Consider the following 19,034-nt stretch of genomic DNA (forward strand, 5'->3'; position numbering starts at 1 on the left):
TTTGTGGTTTGTTTAAGAAGAAGAGGAGAAAAAAAAAAAAAAGAAAGAAAAAAAAAAAAAAAAGAGGGGGGAAAAGCGCTCAACTCTCCCCCAAGCCGCGGCGCGCACCCGTCGGCGCCGAGCGCGCAGCCTGCTCCGCCGCCGCCTCCCGGCCCCGCCGCCACCACCGCCGCCGCCGCCGCCGCCGCCGCCGGGCAGGTAACTTCATGCGCTCATTGTCCCCCCGCCCGCCCCCCCCATCCCCGCCTCCCGCGCCCCTCGCCGCCCGGCACACGCGCTCGCGCTCGGGCTCTAGGTCCTGGGCGTTTTATTGGAGTCTCTGAGTTGCTCTGCTTTTAGTTTATTTTCTCCACCTTGGAGGCCTGGGATGGGGGGGAGGAATGAAGACGGGGACAGGGCGGGAGTTGGGGGGAGGGGGTGAACGCCCCGGGCCGGGCGGGGTAGGGTGCGCGGCAGGACGCGGGGCTGCTCGCGGCCCAATGGCTGCGGCGTGGGGCTGGGGGCCGGGGGCCGGAGGAGGGAGGAGCGGAGAAGGAGGAGGAGAGCGCGGCCGGGACCGGGCCGGGGCGGCGGGACCCCGCCGAGCCTCCGCCGTGCCCGAGCCGCGCTCCTCTCGGCCAACGCGTCGCACACAAAGGGGCTGCGGAGCCCTAGCCACCGGCCGCCCCGGGGCACGGCGGGGAGCGCGCAGCAAGGGGGCGCTGTGGCGCACCCCGCCCCGCAGCCCCGCCCCTGGGCCCGCCCTGGCCCCACCCCGCTCCCACCGCCCGCTCCGCGGCGGTCCCCACCTCTTTCTCTGCATCCGCCACCTCCCCTTGCGTGGCCTTCCCCACTCCTGTCTCTGCGCCCCCACCCTTCTCCCAGCCCCTGGTGGTGGTGACTATAACACGCAGCGCCGGTCCTGGGGACCAGGAACCCGCAGGGAGCGCGAATCATCCGTGCGCTGTAATGGGCTACTGGGCTAGGGACAGGAAAGGACTGCAGGGTGTGAATGGGCTTAGGAGTCTCCTCCTTTCTGTTGCTCCCTTCTGCCTGCAGCCCTCACCTCCCAAAGATCTGTGCCCCACTGGAAGGTTTGCAAGGCTAGGGCTACCTGAGAAACTTTAAGAAGACCACAGGGGTAAGTCAAAGTGTAAATAGGGAAACGGTCATCAGCACACACGATCAGGCTAGAGGGAAAACACGTGGGCTTGGTAGTTGCCCCGGGTGAGATTCTTGTCTCTTAAAATTGGAAGCCCAGTGATGCTCTTGGAGAGGCACAGAACGCCTGGAATCAGCCTCCCCCTTCCTCGGGTAGGTAAGTGCGGGAGGAAATCACCAATCACGGTTTCCCTCCTTACCTCTAAAACACAGGAACTTGCAACTTCGTTTTTCCAGATGACGGGGGTGGGGAAATAGGTAAGTCTTGGCTGTAGGCCAACAGATTCATCCCTGAGGCTCTGTCCTTGGTGGGAAGTCCAGGCAGGAGAGGGTTATATTTACCTTCCCGGGAGGAAGCACCCCTGCACACTAGGGCCCAAGACCCCACAAAGGGAGCCTGGAAGTACTTCGTTCCACTTGTTTCTGGCGCCAAGGAGGATGCTAAGAACATTTTCCCACTCCACGCAACTTTACAGTGCATGTTGATTGCCAACTGCTCCGTGCGACTTTTTCACAGCTATGTCGCTTCCTCTGCAATTGAGAGCACCTTTCAGGTACAATCAGAGAGAGCTGGAAGAGAATCTATGAAGAAAGTATAAGAAACGATAGCATCGTTGGGCGTCTATGCGTCGCTTTTCAGGAACCTTTTGCTAAGCATTGCTTTGTAGTTTTTGTATCTTTCCACACACACACCCCCCCCCCCCGCCCTTAAACCATTGCTTTCTTTCTTCTCGCCATCATTTTTATAAGTAGCAAAAACCCAGCCTTTTCCCCATCTCGAGATTGACATGGTGGAAATTGCATAGGGGAGAGAGCGGTAAGAAAAAAAGAATTCCTCTCCTCTGGATTCAGAAGAACCTCCACATTTACAGGTCCTTCAAGGTACAAAATGAAAGTAAGAAACAAAATGTTTTTCCTCTTAATAAAGGTGTTTATGATAAAATTTCAATGAGGTTTTGTGTTTTGTAATGTCAATGTTCAAATTCAATTGTAGATGCTAAAATATGCTTATATATATGTATTTCCACAACTTAAAAAAAAGCTTTTGGGTTGACATTAAATACTTCCAAACTTAAATTTCTGGCATCAGTTCAGCATTTATTACCAACATACTACCTTATTTCAAAATTCTACAGACTTCCTTGGAAACCATAATTGATGCCTGTTTGATGGCTCTGTGAGCATCAGGAAGATGGAATGGTTCAGGGCAGGAACAATATCACTGTCAACATCCTGACACCTAGGGAAGACAGTGATTTCTGTAGACCTACTACTTTCCTCTGCCTTGTGAGGGAAAACCCAAATGCATGGGAACTGTGTCCCTCTATCCAGTTTGGGCCCAGTTTCTTCCATGTGCAGTCAGTGGAGTCAAAGTGATATGTCCGTGCATGGTGTGGTGTGAGGGGTGGGAAAGTGAACTCTTGATTAAAAAAGCTCTTAACTCCAACTACCCAGACATGGAGAGTAGACCATGAAGGTCAACCTCACGGAGGATGGGAACGAAAATGGGGGCCATGATCAATCGTGCCTACATGATGAAGTCTCCATAAAAATCCCGAAAGTTCAGGATTCATAGAGCTTCTGGGTTGATGACCACATGGAACTGAGGGAGAGTGGTGTGCCAGGACACAACATGGAATCCCCATACCTTTTCTCACATCTCCTTCCCTTCCATCTGGATGTTCAACTGCATCCTCCATGACATCCTTTCATGATAAATCGGTAAACGGTAAGTAAACTGTTTTCCGGAGTCGTATGAGCCACTCTAATAAATTAATCACACCCGAGGAGGGGGGTCGTGGGGAAACTCTGATTGATGGCTGATCCGTCAGAAGCATGGGCTTGCAGTTGGCATCTCCAGTGGTCGGGACAGTGTACGCATTTGAGCCCTGAGCCTGTGGGATCTGATGCTGTCTCCAGGTAGGTGCCGTCAGAATTGAGTTAAATGGTAGCTCGGCCGGTGTGACAGAACTGCTTGCATTTTCCCAACTCGGCTGGAAATGTGAGCTGTGGGTTACAAAAAAGAAAAAAAGTCTCTTAACTCCAGTCGTTCATACATGAAGAGAAGACTGTGAAGATCATCTCAGCGTGATCTTAAAAACAAAAAACAAAACTCTCTTTTTAATGCTCTACCCAAGGCCTATCAGATATCGAATGGGAGCAGTTCTCCCAAGAAAAAATTAGGGGACGTTAAATAGCTAAACCCGTGAGTAAATCTTATTGATTTGGGAGATACAATAGTGGAGAGGCGTTCTATTATTTTTCAATTTCTAGGACATTAAACTCTGTATCATGGCAACATTTACTAATTTATTTTGTCCATCCATTTGTTTGTACATTATTCAACAAGCCTGTAAGCAGAGCAAAGCACTATGCTATGTATTGTGTATAGGTTGACATAGAAAAACAAATTACTTAAAAGAGATTCTACTTTAGATGTGTTTAAGTCTTCTAGAGTAGTATTTCCAACTTAGCCCTGTCAGTGGAATCACCCTAGAAGCTTTGAAAAATACTCATGCCTGGGCTCCTCCCCCATAGGTTCTGATTCAATCTATTTAGGGCATAGGAGTTCTTTATTAAAAAAAAAATTTTTTTAATGTTTTATTTATTTTCGAGAGAGAGAGAGAGACAGAGCATGAGCAGGGGAGGGGCAGAGAGAGAGAGATGGAGGGAGACACAGAATCCAACTGCAGGTTCTGAGCTGTCAGCACAGAGCCCCATGTGGGGCTCCAACCCTGGAACTGGGAGATCATGACTTGAGCTGAAGTCAGATGCTTAAGCAACTGAGCCACCCAGGCGTTCCACAGGGCATAGGAGTTTTTAAAATGTTTATTTTTGAGAGAGAGCAAGAGCAGGGAAGGGGCAGAGAGAGATGGGGACAGAGGATCCGAGGGCTTGGAACTCGGAAACTGACAGCAGGGAGCGTGATGCAGGGCTTGATCTAACATCCAGGCTCTATCTCGGGAACCATAAAATCAGGATCTGAGCGGAAGTGGACACTTAACCCACTGAGCCACCCAGGAGCTCCTGTCCAGGGGCTCTAACTTTCAGGAAAGATAGAGAACCACTGGTCTAGGAGGCAAGAAAACATGGGCACAAAGGGAATGTGAAAAGCACAAGATCTTAGTGAGTAAATTAACTAGCTGGATTGTTATTTTGTGTTGGCTCTCACCAGGGAACATAAAGGATCACCCCTCCAGGTCCCCGTCATCTGCGGTGTGGCAATTGACTCAATTATTCCAACTAAACAGGAATGAATTGTTGTAGAGACCCAGATTGCAATTTGATCATCTGAACTAGGAACTCCCATTATCAAAAAATGTGTGTCTATGAATACAATAGCTCCTTACTAGTATTGATGTAATAATAGCGATAGCTACACTTTCTGAAATGCCTACCATGTCCTGGACCTAGTCCTAATTTCTTTACATTGAATTTCACTTTCTTACTTAGTTTTACAAGTTCCACTGGAAACCCTAACCGCTAATTACAAACCATACTCAGCATCTCATTTTGATCCCTCAACACTACCCGTCTTCGTTTTAATTACAGTTTCATAATTGTCGTGTTTTCAAATTTGCACTTGTTTCCATTGACCATATTTTACGTTTACTGATTCTTTGTACTGTGGACGTAAATCCTAAATCTTGTAGTAATGTCCCCAAACTACACGCAGAATGTTATGCATTAGGGTAAATATCCCCTAGACAGTTCATCCTGTCCATGATTTATAAGAGTCTTATAAATATAAGTCTCTTATATATAAGTCTTATAAACATAAGACTCTCATTCAACAACAACAAAACCGCATTTCTTGAGGGGTATCTTTTGTTAGTTCTGGAGTTAGTTTTCTTTAAGGGTAATAGCCCTCTCTTAGTGATATGGATGAAACATCTTACGGAGGAATTTATTTTGAAATGCCAAATGTTAAAGCTAAAATCAAAGCATGCCACGTTTTATAACAAACTTAATAGTCAGCCCTTCACTGGCCTCCTCTAACGTAAGGGTGAGATTTCCAGTTACGGCTGACCCCTCAATCTCTCTCATAGAAGAAAACCTCACTCTTTTTAAATACCATTCGTTGGAACACCTCCTGTGTATGGGCCACCTCTCCCATAAGGCATCTTGTTATGATGTGTTTACCGGTTTACCTTCCTAACAGGATTATGGGGTGAAATAGGCATGTTCGTGCCCTCACCGCCTAACCAACGCTGAGTCCCACGCATCTTAAAGGCTCTGCGAACCTCACTAATGGTTTTGATAGGAAACGTTTACATGTTCTCAATTTACCGGTCGGAATGTACCATGGTCCACAGTTCTTTAAGAGTTGTGTCACGTAATTTGAATGTAAAGCAGAATGATACGCAATGCATAACCTAATGCAATGGGAGAACACAGAGTACTGAAGTTTATTTCCTGGGGAGACTAGTGAGAAATGACTAGATTGTAAGTCTTTCAACCAGAAAATAAAGGATTTCTGAATGATGAGGAAAGTTTGAGAGAAATGACAGAGGGTCCACAGATACCTCACATGGTACTAAATGACTCATAAAATGCAGTGTTTTTTACATAATATGGGAAGTGGGCCAGGCTTGTGCATCTTGCCATTGAGTGCGGTACAGTACTTTGATCTTCAACAATATACAACATTTGTGGCATAATAGCTGTAATAGGACTATTCAGCTATTTCACACGGCAATAATCCGGTCCTCTCTCATCAGGATAAACTGTGAGGACAAATCCTTTCAAAATCAGAATTAGTTCCTCGTAGAAGAGTGAGGCTACAATTATGCCTTAAATAGGAGCAGCTGCGACATGCTATGGGCCTGGAGCGCGGCAGCGAAGTGTTTCTCCGGCGCAATTAAATGGATTTTTTTTAATGCAGACTAATATTCTATAAAAAGTCAATTGGAAGGTGAGTAGGTGCGGAGTTGCTGAGATGAAAGGAACAGTCATTTTGCTTTACCTGAGTTAATATGCCTGCCTCAGTAAATGCTATTTTGGTGAAAATGGATAATCAGGGCTCCCACATTCCCGTGAAAGTGGGGCCCAAAAGGGAGCCAGAGGAATACAAAGGGAAGACGATTCTGGTTTCCTTGTACACTGTGTGTCTGATTTTGAACTGTGTTCATAGCCGTGTTTTGGGATCGTTCGTTTTGAAAAAGACACAACGAGTCAACGGCAACACTCAGTTTACACAGGGAAGGTACCACTTGGGCGTAAAATGGATAAATACAACCCTCCGGACTTAGACCGGTCGGCACCTCTGTCCAGAGGGAGACAAAAAAGGGATGCACACTTAGTTTTTCACCACAGGGATGATTAAAGGATTGGAAAAATGAGACCTTTTGAGAAAGATTAAAGGACCTGACTAGAGAGGCAATGCAATATCTTCAAATCGTGTACCTCAAGAGTTCTTTCTCAAACAACGAGAGAACACCTATGCTGAAGATACGGCATAAGAAATTGGATGTAATCCTAGAGCGTGAAGGATTTAGTCACACATGAAAAGCATTTTCCCCAGTGATCTTGAATGTATCGCCAAAGGAGAGATTTTAAAATCTCTGCACCCGATCAAAGTTTTCAAGTCACCCAAGCACCCACTGACACCCCTCTTCTTGAAATACACCTTCCTTCCGTGTGATCCAGCGGGCAGAGGGTTCAAACGTAGCTCTAATGATCTAAAGGGTTTCTGTGCTCATCCGTTTTGGATAGCACAAAGTGACGCTCATCCAGAAGGGGAACCAAGACACCTCTCGTAGTTCTTGAAAGTCAAAAACTGCTTCCTTTCACATTAGATAGTGTTCCTGAATATTTTCAAGGACTTTGGTTACAAAGGAAAAGCAGCAAACATCTGATTTTGCCGGCACGACCTAGGACACGTTATAAAGCTAGGAATTACAATATTTAAATGAAATATTAAATATTAAAACTCAGAATTAACGTGGAGTTAAAATATTTAATACATTGTTAGAATGTTACTTTTGTAAAAGGACACTCTCACACGATAAAGACGGCCTTATAGGATGATGTCAGAGCCGAAGATGAAAGAAAAGGAATCCTTCCTGCTTGATAATAGTGTATTTTAACGTGTAGCCTTCAATTCACTAATTCAAAAATCACACATTTCGAAGACGGCAAGAGACTCTTCAGCTCCCGCTCTGGCCGATGGTTGCTACTGTTTCCCCCACTCGTCCCATGAAATCTTCCAGGGTTGATTAGGTAAGTGATTTTTCACCCTTGCCCTGCCCAGTTTCCACGTGCAGTTCCTGATCTCTGCCCTGATTAGGCACTCGCTGCTTCCTTCCACTACAAATCCACTTATGCTTGACCTTTACCTAATGCAATTACCTGACTATCCATGGACTGCTTTAATGTTTCCATTTTGTTCCTAATGGTGCGCCACTCTGCCTGTCTGCATTCCTGTCTTTGATGCTGATTATAAGCTCCTAGAGGGAAGAAATGGCATCTCTCTGAATAGGACTGATGGCCTCAACTATCATCAATTCCTTAAACAGTGCTCTTTCCAAGAAGACAACTTGGCAGATTTTCCCTTGGTCTCAGAAAGAGTTAATTTAGGAAGCTACTGGCAAAAACTCAAGATATCAGTCATAACGTGTAAACACTTCCAACTTCATTGTGACAGGTTGGGAAACAGTTCCAGTGGTATTGCATTCTGTGTTGCCTCATCTGTATTATTACGGTCTAGTATCATTCTTAATTAAGGACACCATTGTAAGGGCCCTCTCTATGCTAGGTGTCTTACATAACCATATATGTTGCGTGTTGTTGCTCTTCTACACCTCCATTTTCTTGGCTGCTTTACTCATTTGTTTTCTGTGTGGTCTCCATAAGCATTTATAACCTCTAGAATAGAAATTTCCCAGAGGACGAAGGGAGGGAATAGCATTTAATCAGAGGGAAAAGTGTTAACAAAGTCAAAGAGGCTTTAAAGACAAAAGTTTGGGAACAACCAGCACAAGCAATTGGGTATTTGCAGTCGTTTTTGAGGTGCCGAGATGGGGGGTAGGGGACAGAGGGAGGGACAGCAAGGCAACTTAGAGAGCGAGGTTAGATCACCAAAACTCTTTGTCTGAGGGCTGGAACTTTCTCTTGAAGAGGTTGAGGAGTCTTGAAGGGCTTAACTATGTGACTTGACTTTGATATTTGATCAATATCATATTCTAATTATATGATATTATAATATTTGTGTTATAATACTTTATGGACAATGGGATTTCCACATACTATTTCCATTACAGTAAGGTTTTCATAAATAACCACAGGAGTTTGTTACTGGAGGACAGATCAGGTCCTCCTTTTTCTGAGTTATTCATGTGCCATTTTAGTAGCTGTAAGTATATCACGATACCCAGGAAAATACTATTGTGATCCTCTGTGATCTGTCTCTCCAGCCTCATGTTTTCTCAGCCTCAGAATCTCTCCCCCCTCTAGCCTAACCTCTGAATCAAAATAATAGCAAATACCAAACTGCTTGGACAAGACCACAGCCCCTCAATCTCAATTCTGAAGCTCCAAAAGCTCTGAAAACTCTTAAGTTGTTTCATTATACCTCTAGCAGCAAAATCTAGAGGTAACGTCTCCTCTAAACTGACAAGAGGCTCTTTATAGAATGTATTGATCCCACTCTGGGATTATGTTTTGTTGCAGAAATAGTACTATGTTTGATTATGAGATGCTACAACAACCCCTGCATCAAGGACGGTTATGTAATATACTATATAAGCTTCCACAAATTTTTCACAAATTGTGAACCTCAAAAAACATTTGAAAAACACCACCACCAAAAACACATTTGGCCTGTAGAGTCTCGGATAGTGGATTATACAGTCTTACAGTCTTAATAACTTAAATTCACCGGATTTCTTTTGAAGCAATCCGTCAAGGAACAACTGATGTATAATAAAAAATCCACTGATTTTATTTTATTTTTTAACGTTTATTTATTTTTGAGACAGAGCATGAACAGGGGAGGGTCAGAGAGAGGGAGACACAGGATCCGAAGCAGGCTGCAGGCTCTGAGCCGTCAGCACGGAGCCCGATGCAGGGCTCAAACTCACAGACCGCGAGATCATGACCTGAGCCGAAGTCGGACGCTTAACTGACTGAGTCACCCAGGCGCCCCAAAATCCACTGATTTTAAATGTATATTTGATGAGTTTCCAGAAATTTGTGAAGCAGCACCACAATCATATACAGAACATCTCCATCAGCTCAGAAAGTCCCCTTGGGTCCCTTTGTAGTCAATTTTTTCCCCCAAACCCAGACCCCAAGAAACTCTTGACCTGATTTTGTTGCTGTAGTTTTGTTTTTTTCTGGAACGTTATATAAGTGGAATCTTTTACTATGTGGTCTTTTCTGTCTGATTTTTTTCCTTTATCGTAATGTGTCTGAAATTCATCCACATTGTTATGTCTATTAGTATCTTGCTCCTTTTTATTGCTGAGTAATATTCCATTGTGAATGTGACAGTTTTCTTTATCCAGTTTTAACTACAAGGAATAGGGCTGCTGTGAAAATCCAAGTACAAATACCTGTATGGACATATGCTTTCATTTTCTGTGGGTGGGTATCCAGGGATGTGAAAGTTCGGTTGTGTAGCAAATGCATTTTTCAATGTGTAAGAAGCTGCCAGTTTGATTTCAGAAGTGACTGTACCCTATTTCATTCCTACAAGTAAAGTCTAAGAGATTTGATTGCCGTAAATCCTTACCAACACTTGGCATTGTTACTCTTTTTGAGGCCAACCATTCAAGTGGATTTGTAATTATATATTTATACTTTTAAATTTACATCTTGCTGATGACTAATGATCTTTTCATAGGTTTGTCACTAGTATATCTTCTTTGATAAGAGTTTGCTAAAAGCTTTTGCCTTTGTAAGATCAGGCTGTTTGTCCACTTATTACTGATTTGTTGAAGTTCTTTATATATTCTGGATGTAGTCCTTTATCAGAGTCTATAAAAAAAGTAATAAGTAACTTTGGCAAGGTTGCAGGATGCCAGGTCAGTATGAAAAAAAAAAATCTATTTCTTTATACAAACAGCAAACAATTGGACATTAAAAAAGTTATTTATGATAAAAAATATGAAATTCTTAGGTATAAATCCCACAAACTATATAAAACCTGTGCACTAAAAATTGCAAAAACAGTGCTGAGTGAAATTAAAGCAGACCTAAATAAATGGAGAGCTATACCATGTTCAAAGTATGAGGACTTTAATATAGTTAAGATATCACTCTGCTCAAAATGATCTATAGATTCAATGAAACCCCAATAAAAATTTTAGCCTTTTTTTTTGTTGAAAATAAGAAACTTATTTTAACATTTTTATGGAAGTGCAAAGGACCAAAACAATTTTTAAAAAGAGTAAAGTTGGAAAAATTACACCACTTGATTTTAAGACTTACAGTAAAACTACAATAGCAAAGTCCACATGATATTGGCATAATGATAGGCGTATAAATAAATTGAACAAAACAAAAGTCTGGAAATGGACCCATAAACACATAGTTAATTGATTTTAAACAAAAGTGACAAGGTAATGCAATGAAAACATGATATTTTTTTCAACAAATTCTGCTGGAATAATTAGATACCCTAGTGTAAAAATAAACCCTTACATCACACCATATACAAAAGTTAACTCTAAACAGAGCATAGACCCAAATTAAAGAGCTCAAACTATAAAAATAATACAAGAAAATAGAGGATAAAATCATGACTTGGATTAAACAAAGCTTCCTTAGGATACAAAGTGCACTTTGATAAATTGAATTTTAGGAAAATTAAAACCTTGCTTTTCAGAAGTCATTGCCAATGAAATGAAAATACATTCCACAGGCTGGGAGAAAATGACAAATGACTTGTAACATTTATGGTTTTAATATTCCTGTGCCTTTGTTCCCACTGTTTCCTCTACCCAGCATCCCCTTCCCTTGGTATCTACACGAAAAGCTCCCATTTTTCTTTCGGACTCAGATCAGGCATCGAATCATTATTCTCTTCAGGACAGCATTTCAGACCCTCCAGCTGGCACAGGCTGGTCATGAAATCTATCATACTCTACCTTCCCAGACAATTCACATATCTGCTTTCTACAATAAACAATTAGCTCCTTGAGGTCAAAGACAATATTTGTTATGTTTTGTTGGGTTCTTGATCTAAAGGACACTCACCTCTTTCATGCCCAGACCCCTTTTCCCTCAGCAAAACAACATTTGAAATGCCCCCCTTCCAGATACAGCTCTATCTCCGTCCACCCTATTGTTACTAAGCTTCTTAAAATGATTCCTTGTCTGTCCCTCTTCACTTTCCAATTTATTCTTCAACCCACAGCAATCTGGATTTCCATTCCTGAAATATTTTCTATTGAAACTGTTCTAAGGCCTCCTTTGAATATATACCTGTCCATTTCCCCGGGCACTCTTAATTTCTCACATTTCTTGACTTTCTTGGGGCTTTAAAAATTGGTTCCTTGTTCGATGGTGAAGCCTTTAAGTGAAGAGATCCTGCGTTATATTTGTCTTTGTGGATAGATAACTGGGGAGCATCCACATGAAGAGAAAAAAAACAGGTAGAAAAAGCAATATGACAAGAAACAGGGAAATAAGAGAAATCAAGGGAACGGGGAGTCCTCGATTCCAAGGAAGGAATGTTCCAGGAGGGAATGGTAGACATTCATCTGTTTTCTCATTCAATCGGTCATCCATTCAACAAATAAAGTGAGTCCTTTGTATACGCCAGACACAGTGCTGGCCTCCAAGTCTGTAAAAGCTTTTCTATACCCTCTGCTGGATGGCCATCTCCTTCCATAGCTCCAACTACGACTTATTGTCTAATCTCTGTCAAATCAACATTCTTTCCTGTTTTCTGACTCCCAGGTGTCTATTTCCAACCATCTACCAGCTACATCTACTTGTATTTCTTCAGTCACTCAAACTTGTAACGCACACATAAATCTTGATAAATGCAATTCATATATAAATAGTTTTCTCGTGGGCTGCATAGCTCATTTAGTAGTTATTCTCAATGCCATGGTTAACTACAGGTCTCATCCTTTGTCATTTCTCATCTGAACTATCGCTGGCATCTCTCACTGGTTCTCCTTACCTACAATTCGGCATCTACACCCCCGCCGTGACTGTCAACCTAGAGGACCCATCGAGCACGCCATTGCCCTGCGTAAACACCTCCACCAGCTTTTCTGATACCCAGACACACTGAGCCATTTGTTCTCCTGCGATTAGCTACTTGTGCTTGCCTTCCTTTCAAGCATTCGCATCCACTATTCCTTCAGTCGAGAAAGAACATGCTCACGACCACACATTCACATGATGGCTCCTATTACCTTCAGGACCCAAATCAAATATTACTTCAGTAAAACTGTGCTAAGCCCTCCTTCCCCACCCCAGGCACACCGTGGATTCCTTCATTAGTGAGCTGTAACGATTTTTTTTTACGCTCTTCTTCCGTTCTAGATTACATCTCAATCACCTTTGTACCTCCAACATCTGGTTTACAGACGAATACAAAAAGTGGTTTGGAAATGGCAGGGTTTTTTTTTCTGATTTTGAGGTGACCAGCTTCTATTAGGTGTTATTTGGGAATAGTGTCATATATTTTATGGTGAATACAGTAGTTTAAAAAAAGATTTAGCCACTTCCTTAAGCGGTGGTTTATCTCTCCCTCAGAGAAAACCAGAATGAGTTTTTTAATAAAATGATTGAAAAGGTACACTGAATCTTCAATTTAATTATTTCAAATGCTGCAAAAAAGGTCTTTCAGAGAGGCTGCTGCTTGGTAAAATGTGATAAAGTTCCAACACATTCTTAAAAAATTGTAAATTAATTTATAAATTTCTATTCAAAGTTTAATCTGCTATTTTCACATAAGAAAACTCATAATGTTGCTGCCTACCGATTTAGTATCTTTGCATCTCGAGTTTAAGCCAGTATTTCATCTCTTTCTAGAAGCTTCCAGAGGCACTTGGGACATATCGGTGAATGTTGCCCATGTTTATTGCTTTTGGAGTTAAGTAAGGACTCCCACACCCAGCATTCCAGATTCCGCTTTGATTTCTTGTCTTATTTCTCTCAGTGTTTATGTATCTACCAGAACAGATCACTTCATATTCTCTCAGCAGGCCCTTTTCTCTAGCTTCTACTCTACGTTCCTAGGCAACGCCCTGCCCTACCTTCCGCTTCCTCCTGCCACCATCACTGCCCTCTTCCTGTGACTCTTCCTAGTCCCTCCTACCCAATCTGGGCTTTCCCCACTCTCCTTCCCAGAACAATTATTGGTGATTCTTTCATGGGACTTCTTACATATCACCTTGTGCTACAGTCATATATATATATATATATATATATATATATATATATATATATATACTGTATATGTATATATGTGTGTATATATATACACATATATATATATAGTTATCCTCTCTCTCATTAAGCTGTTGGGGCACAGCTACCGTGTCCTGTTCATCTCTGAGGCTCTGCAGGGCCAAGCACAACTTCTGAAACGTAACAAGTACTCAGCAATTATTTGTTTAATGGACTCGAGTTCAAATAAATTCACCCAGCTTTCTCCTCACTGTGTGTTGACAAAATAATTAGAACAAGTTCATAATCATAGGAAGCAGGAGAGCCAGGCTTTGAACGTGGCAGTTTATTGCACTTTAAATCCCGGGACTTTGTTGCCTCTCCAATAAACAGAATATGCATGGCAAGGTTGTCGTTCCGGCTACATAGTTGAGCTGTAACCACTGAAACTGAAAATTATCCTGATAAGACCACATGTTTGCCTTAACTGTGTGAAAATACAAAAAAAAAAAAAAAAAAAAAAGGATTTTATTCGTTCCGTGACATCAGTTTCAAAGAGTGGGAACATATGCCTATTAAAGAGCATTCCTTTAATACATGGATGATGACCTCATCATCTGCTATCTGAGTTTTTTTTTTTTTCAGGATCTACAGACACAGATGAAGAGACATATAGATAGAATCACATTTACGTCATACCATTGGACGGAGCATCCCTGATTTGAAGACCTGGGCTCCTGCGCACTGATCGATGGCTCCAAGGTGGCAAAGGTGTGTTTAAAGCCAAGGATGTGGGATTTGTAATAGGCCTGGCTTAGAGCTCAGTGGTTTATTCTGGATCTTTGGGCTTCAAGAAGTTGGAAGAAGTGGGGGAACTGAAAAACATCTTTTTCATCTCAATGTTGGGACTTGAAAATTCAAAAAGGGAGTCTAAAAAAAATAACACTAACTTAATCTGTCCCCGCATAAAGCAACTGCTTGTTCTAATTGAAAGCGCTGTTGTATTCATTTTTAGAATAGGAGAAAGAACTGGCTGAGGCAATGGAGCGGCATTGAATGTCCTTGTGCATTTGGGGATACATTTGAATTATTTTTCTTTCATGGCTGGGCCTTTTCTGGGGAACAGGAATGGCAGAAAGTCTCCTTCTGCAAGGTCCTTTCACTGCTGGGTCAAAAGTCTCCTGAGCTGCCTGTAATTCTTCCCTATTTGCAGTGGAGTTGGCTTTTACCGTTTGAGTTTCAAGGCAACGTGCAGTTCTCCACCGTCTTCTTGACGGAGATCGCCCTTTCAGTGTGGGCCCTTTCAGTGCGGCAGCTCTCTATGAAGCATAACTTCAGGAGGTAGTCTCCTTTACAGGCCGTGTAAAATTTCCTTTCTACAGTATTTTCTAAAATATGTTGAGAATGTGAGGTTCTGGCAGGCTACAGACTCTACAAATCAGATTAAATAATCCCCCTGGCCAAGTGATCAGACAGGAAAAGAATTGTACAGAAAGGAAAACTCCCAACCACGCTGGCCACTGCCTTTGTTGGCTGCCTTCTGAGGGGTCCAGTTCCAATGGGCGTAAGTGCTAGTTCGTGGTTATGTGGGGGAATGTTGGCCTCCTGCTCCAGGCCGAGAAAGATCACAGCAAGGCAACTTCAGCAAGTAAGTTCGCCCTTATATTTGGTCTATGGGCACCGAATCAAAGTAGGTCTAAGGTTTCATTTATCTGGATAATTAAATAAGCCTAGAAGAATATATTCAGGAAAATTTCTCCCCCTCCCCCCCCCTCTTTTTCAGATGACACTCTTTGGTTTGCTCTCCTTACCTTGAAACTACCCCAATGAAAGCAACAGTTTCTGCCAAGGGAGGAGAAAAAAAACGCTTCTCTACTCTTGGCTAGTGTGTGCTTTCTGGTGGGGGAGACCACAGTGGGGGGATGTAGAACGCTTGTTCTGGGACCCATCATCCTGGGTCTACATACATGTTCTGCTATCTGCCAGGCTTTGGGGAGTAGATCCTATCTTTTGATGCTCGGTTTCCCCATCTATACAACAAGGATCCTAATAAGAATACAATATATCCTTTCTGGTGGGGGGATTCACAAAGACTGTAAAATAGTAATTCTGATGTGCCTTGGGTCCTTAAGAGTCGGCACTGGCTTCAACTCCTCGTATGTATTATCCCACTTAATTTCTTACCTCATGAGGTAGGCCCTATTATCAGTCCCAATCATCAGAGAAGAACTTGGGGCACAGAGAGGGAAAGTCACCAAGTAGGGAAGTCCCCGAGTAGGAAAGTGCTAGCCAGGATGCCCGCTCAGGCAGGGGGCCTCTGCACACGGACCCTCCCTCCGTGCAACACTACGCAGAGCTGCTTTTTCTTGGGCGTGGCCCACCCGACTCCTGGGGCCTTCAGAGCACACGGGCCCGTGGGCACTTAAGACCCTGAGTGCTCCTAGCTGTGCCGCAAGGTCCAGGGAGCCCTTCAGAATTGGTGAGGACCCACACTTCATCACCTGCCCCTGCAGGTCTGCGTTGGGGCATTTGAGAGGAGGTGGAACCCAGAGGCCAGAGGCCGGCCCCTGCCACGTTGCTGAGTTTACTCTGCTCTGAGCTTTTCACAGGAGCCTAAAGGGGAGATCGAGTCACTTTCCCTCTTTTTCTTGCCTACTATTTCCACATCTCACCCCCACCAGGCTACTCTTAAACATCATCAGCCAAACAAAGGAGTACCCTTGCGGCTGCTATTTCAGACTCTGTGGGCAGGAGGCTTTAATAAACATGTCTCGTGTACTACTTAGACATGTTTTTTGGCTCACATCGTGTTTCAAGATGTTTCATGAATGCTCTCTTTGTAAAGCCTTTCTTCACCTTCTTGCCCCAGCTTGAGTATTTGTTTTCTCATGATGTCTTCCATATGGTGCTAGGGATTCCGCATAATTATGTACCTGTCTCAGCCAACCCGGAGACTATAAGCTTCCTGAGGACAGAAATTCGGACTTGCTTATGCTATATCCTGCAACAACCAGCATAGTGTCTAACAAATGGAAACTCATGAGGAAACAGGAAAATGTAAAGCATCTATAAATCAAACTATTCTCACAAACCAAGTCAAAATATAAACGGCAGATCGGGAGAAATATCTTTGCAACATATAGGACAAAGCGTTGTTATAAATAACATACAGAGTTCTTTGCGTTAAAAATAAAGGGAACAAAATGATTTTAAAAATAGATAAGTGGCACAAATCGTAAATTTACAGAAGGAAAAATGCAAATAAGTAAATAGTAACATGTGATAAAAATTCTAATTCTCACTAGAAACAGAAAATGTAAATGAAAGTCACTGCTTTTTAAAAAATGTATACAGGCAAATACTTAAGATGATTTATTTGCAAGCAAAAAAAAAGTGGGGTGGGGGGAGGTTTATGTACAATGGGGAATGTGAAGGAGTTTGAAAGCCTATAATTAATGTGTAATTATGTAGAGTGTATTTGTCTCCTAGGACTGCCATAACAAAGTACTACAGATGGGGGGAGGGGGGCTTCAACAGCAGAAGTTTGTTTTCTCACAATTCTGGGGACTAAGAACCTGAAATCAAGGTGGTAGCAGGATTGGCTTCTTCTGAGTCTTCTCTCCTTAGCTCATAAATGCCTCCTCGTCCCTATGTCCTCACGTGGCCTTCCCTCTGTGCATATCTTCATCCTAATTTCCCCTTCTTACAAGGGCACCAGTCATATTCGCATTAAGGCCCACCCTAATGACCTCATTTTACTTTAATTACCCCTTTAAGGACTCTATCTCCAAAAACAGTTGCGTTTTGAGACTGCTTCAGATTTCAAAATACAACTTTTGGGGGACACAATTTAGCCCCTAACATGTACATATGTAACAGATATAGATAGATAAGCAGATAGATACTTGGTTAGATAGAAACATGTTTCAGAAACAAACTAGGACAAACTCTAAATTGTTAACAGTGTTTACCTGTAGGGTTGGGACGGGATGGATAAGGAGTATTTGCTATTTTTCCAATTTTAAAAGGTCTGGCATTAGGCAAGATTTGTTCCTTTTTGAGCATTTCAGGATTTTCAAATAATAACAATAAAATAATAGAAGTATCACATACAGAAAATGTATCATCAGAGACACCAGCTGAGCAGATGTTCATCAGTAGTGTTCCTAGTCCTGAGCACATAAGAAAACTACATTTCCCAGCTTCCCTTGTACTTAGATTGAAGCTATGTGACTGAGTTTTGGCAAAAGGAATATCAGCAGAAGAGAAATATGATGCTCCAAGCCTTGGTCTTAAAATGTCTCCCACTATCTCCTTATTCTAACTCTCTTTCTTCTTGGAGTCTTGTTGAATGCACAGGAACTAGTAAAGCAATTCTGAGGCCACTCTTTAAGGTGGCGGAGACACATGGTGAAGGGAGGTGAGGTTCCTTAGTAACCATGTAGAGAGCTATTCAAGATGGCTGCCTGACCCATATCTACTTTTCTTTGTGTTAAGTGACTGTGTTTCGGGTTATCTGTTCCAATAATTGGCATTAATTACTTTGACAAATATATTACCCAAATTAGCCTTTTCTTCAAAGTAAATTTACTGTAATAAAGTGAAAAATATATATACCCTTTAAACTAGAAATCACCCTTCTAGGAAACAAACTTTTATAACTGAAAGCACAAGAATACAAAAATATGCTTGTAAGATATGTTTGCAATGGGAAAAAATGTCAAGTATATTTTCATCTATTGGGAAATGCTTAAATAATGATACGTGGATTTATTAAACCTTATGTATGTAGACATTAAAGGAATGATTTAGCTATATATACTGACCTGGAAAGATGCCTATCAATAAAGTTATTCACATAACACACTTGGAGGTAAATATAGCATGATTTGTTATTATTAAAATTGCATTGGGGCACCTGTGTGGCTCAGTCCGTTAAGCATTCGACTCTTGATTTTGGCTCAGGTCATGATCTCATAGTCCGTGAGTTCAAGCCCCACATGGGCTCACTGCTGTCCGTGCAGAGCCCACTTTGGATCTTCTGACCCCTTCTCTCTCTGTACCTCACCCACTCACAATCTTCCTCTCTCAAAAATAAATAAACATAAATAAATAAATTCTCTCCCTCTGCCCTTACCCCACCTGTGCATGCTCTCTTTCTGTCTCTTAAGTGTATGTGTGTGTGTGTGTGTGTGTGTGTGTGTGTGTGTATGTGTGTGTGTATATATATATATATATATATATATATATATATATATATATATATGGCACCTGGGTGGCTCAGTCAGCTAAGCATCTGACCTTTGCTTTTGGCTTAGGTCATGATCTCATGGTTTGTGAGTTCGAGCCCCATGTTGGGCTTTGCACTGACAGTGCACAACCTGCTTGGGATTCTCTCTGTCTCTCTCTCTGCCCCTCTCCCATACTCTCTCTTTCTCTCCCTCAAAATAAATAAATAAACTTAAAAAAATAAATAAAATGATACTGTAGGATATGACAAACTTAAGGAAAAATTGGGAGGAATAATGTATGCAACTTTATAG

The 19,034-nt window shown here is 42.3% G+C and overlaps 1 long non-coding RNA gene across 1 annotated transcript; it reads left to right on the forward strand.

Annotated features, from left to right (window-relative positions):
* Positions 1 to 21: 21 nt before the first annotated feature.
* LOC131494910 (uncharacterized) lies at positions 22 to 18,355 on the forward strand. Its single transcript, XR_009253636.1, has 2 exons — positions 22 to 198; positions 14,137 to 18,355. It is a non-coding gene; the product is annotated as an uncharacterized LOC131494910 (long non-coding RNA).
* Positions 18,356 to 19,034: the final 679 nt, after the last annotated feature.

The sequence above is a fragment of the Neofelis nebulosa genome, chromosome 14 (assembly GCF_028018385.1).
Source record: "Neofelis nebulosa isolate mNeoNeb1 chromosome 14, mNeoNeb1.pri, whole genome shotgun sequence".
Taxonomy (NCBI): Eukaryota; Metazoa; Chordata; class Mammalia; order Carnivora; family Felidae; genus Neofelis; species Neofelis nebulosa.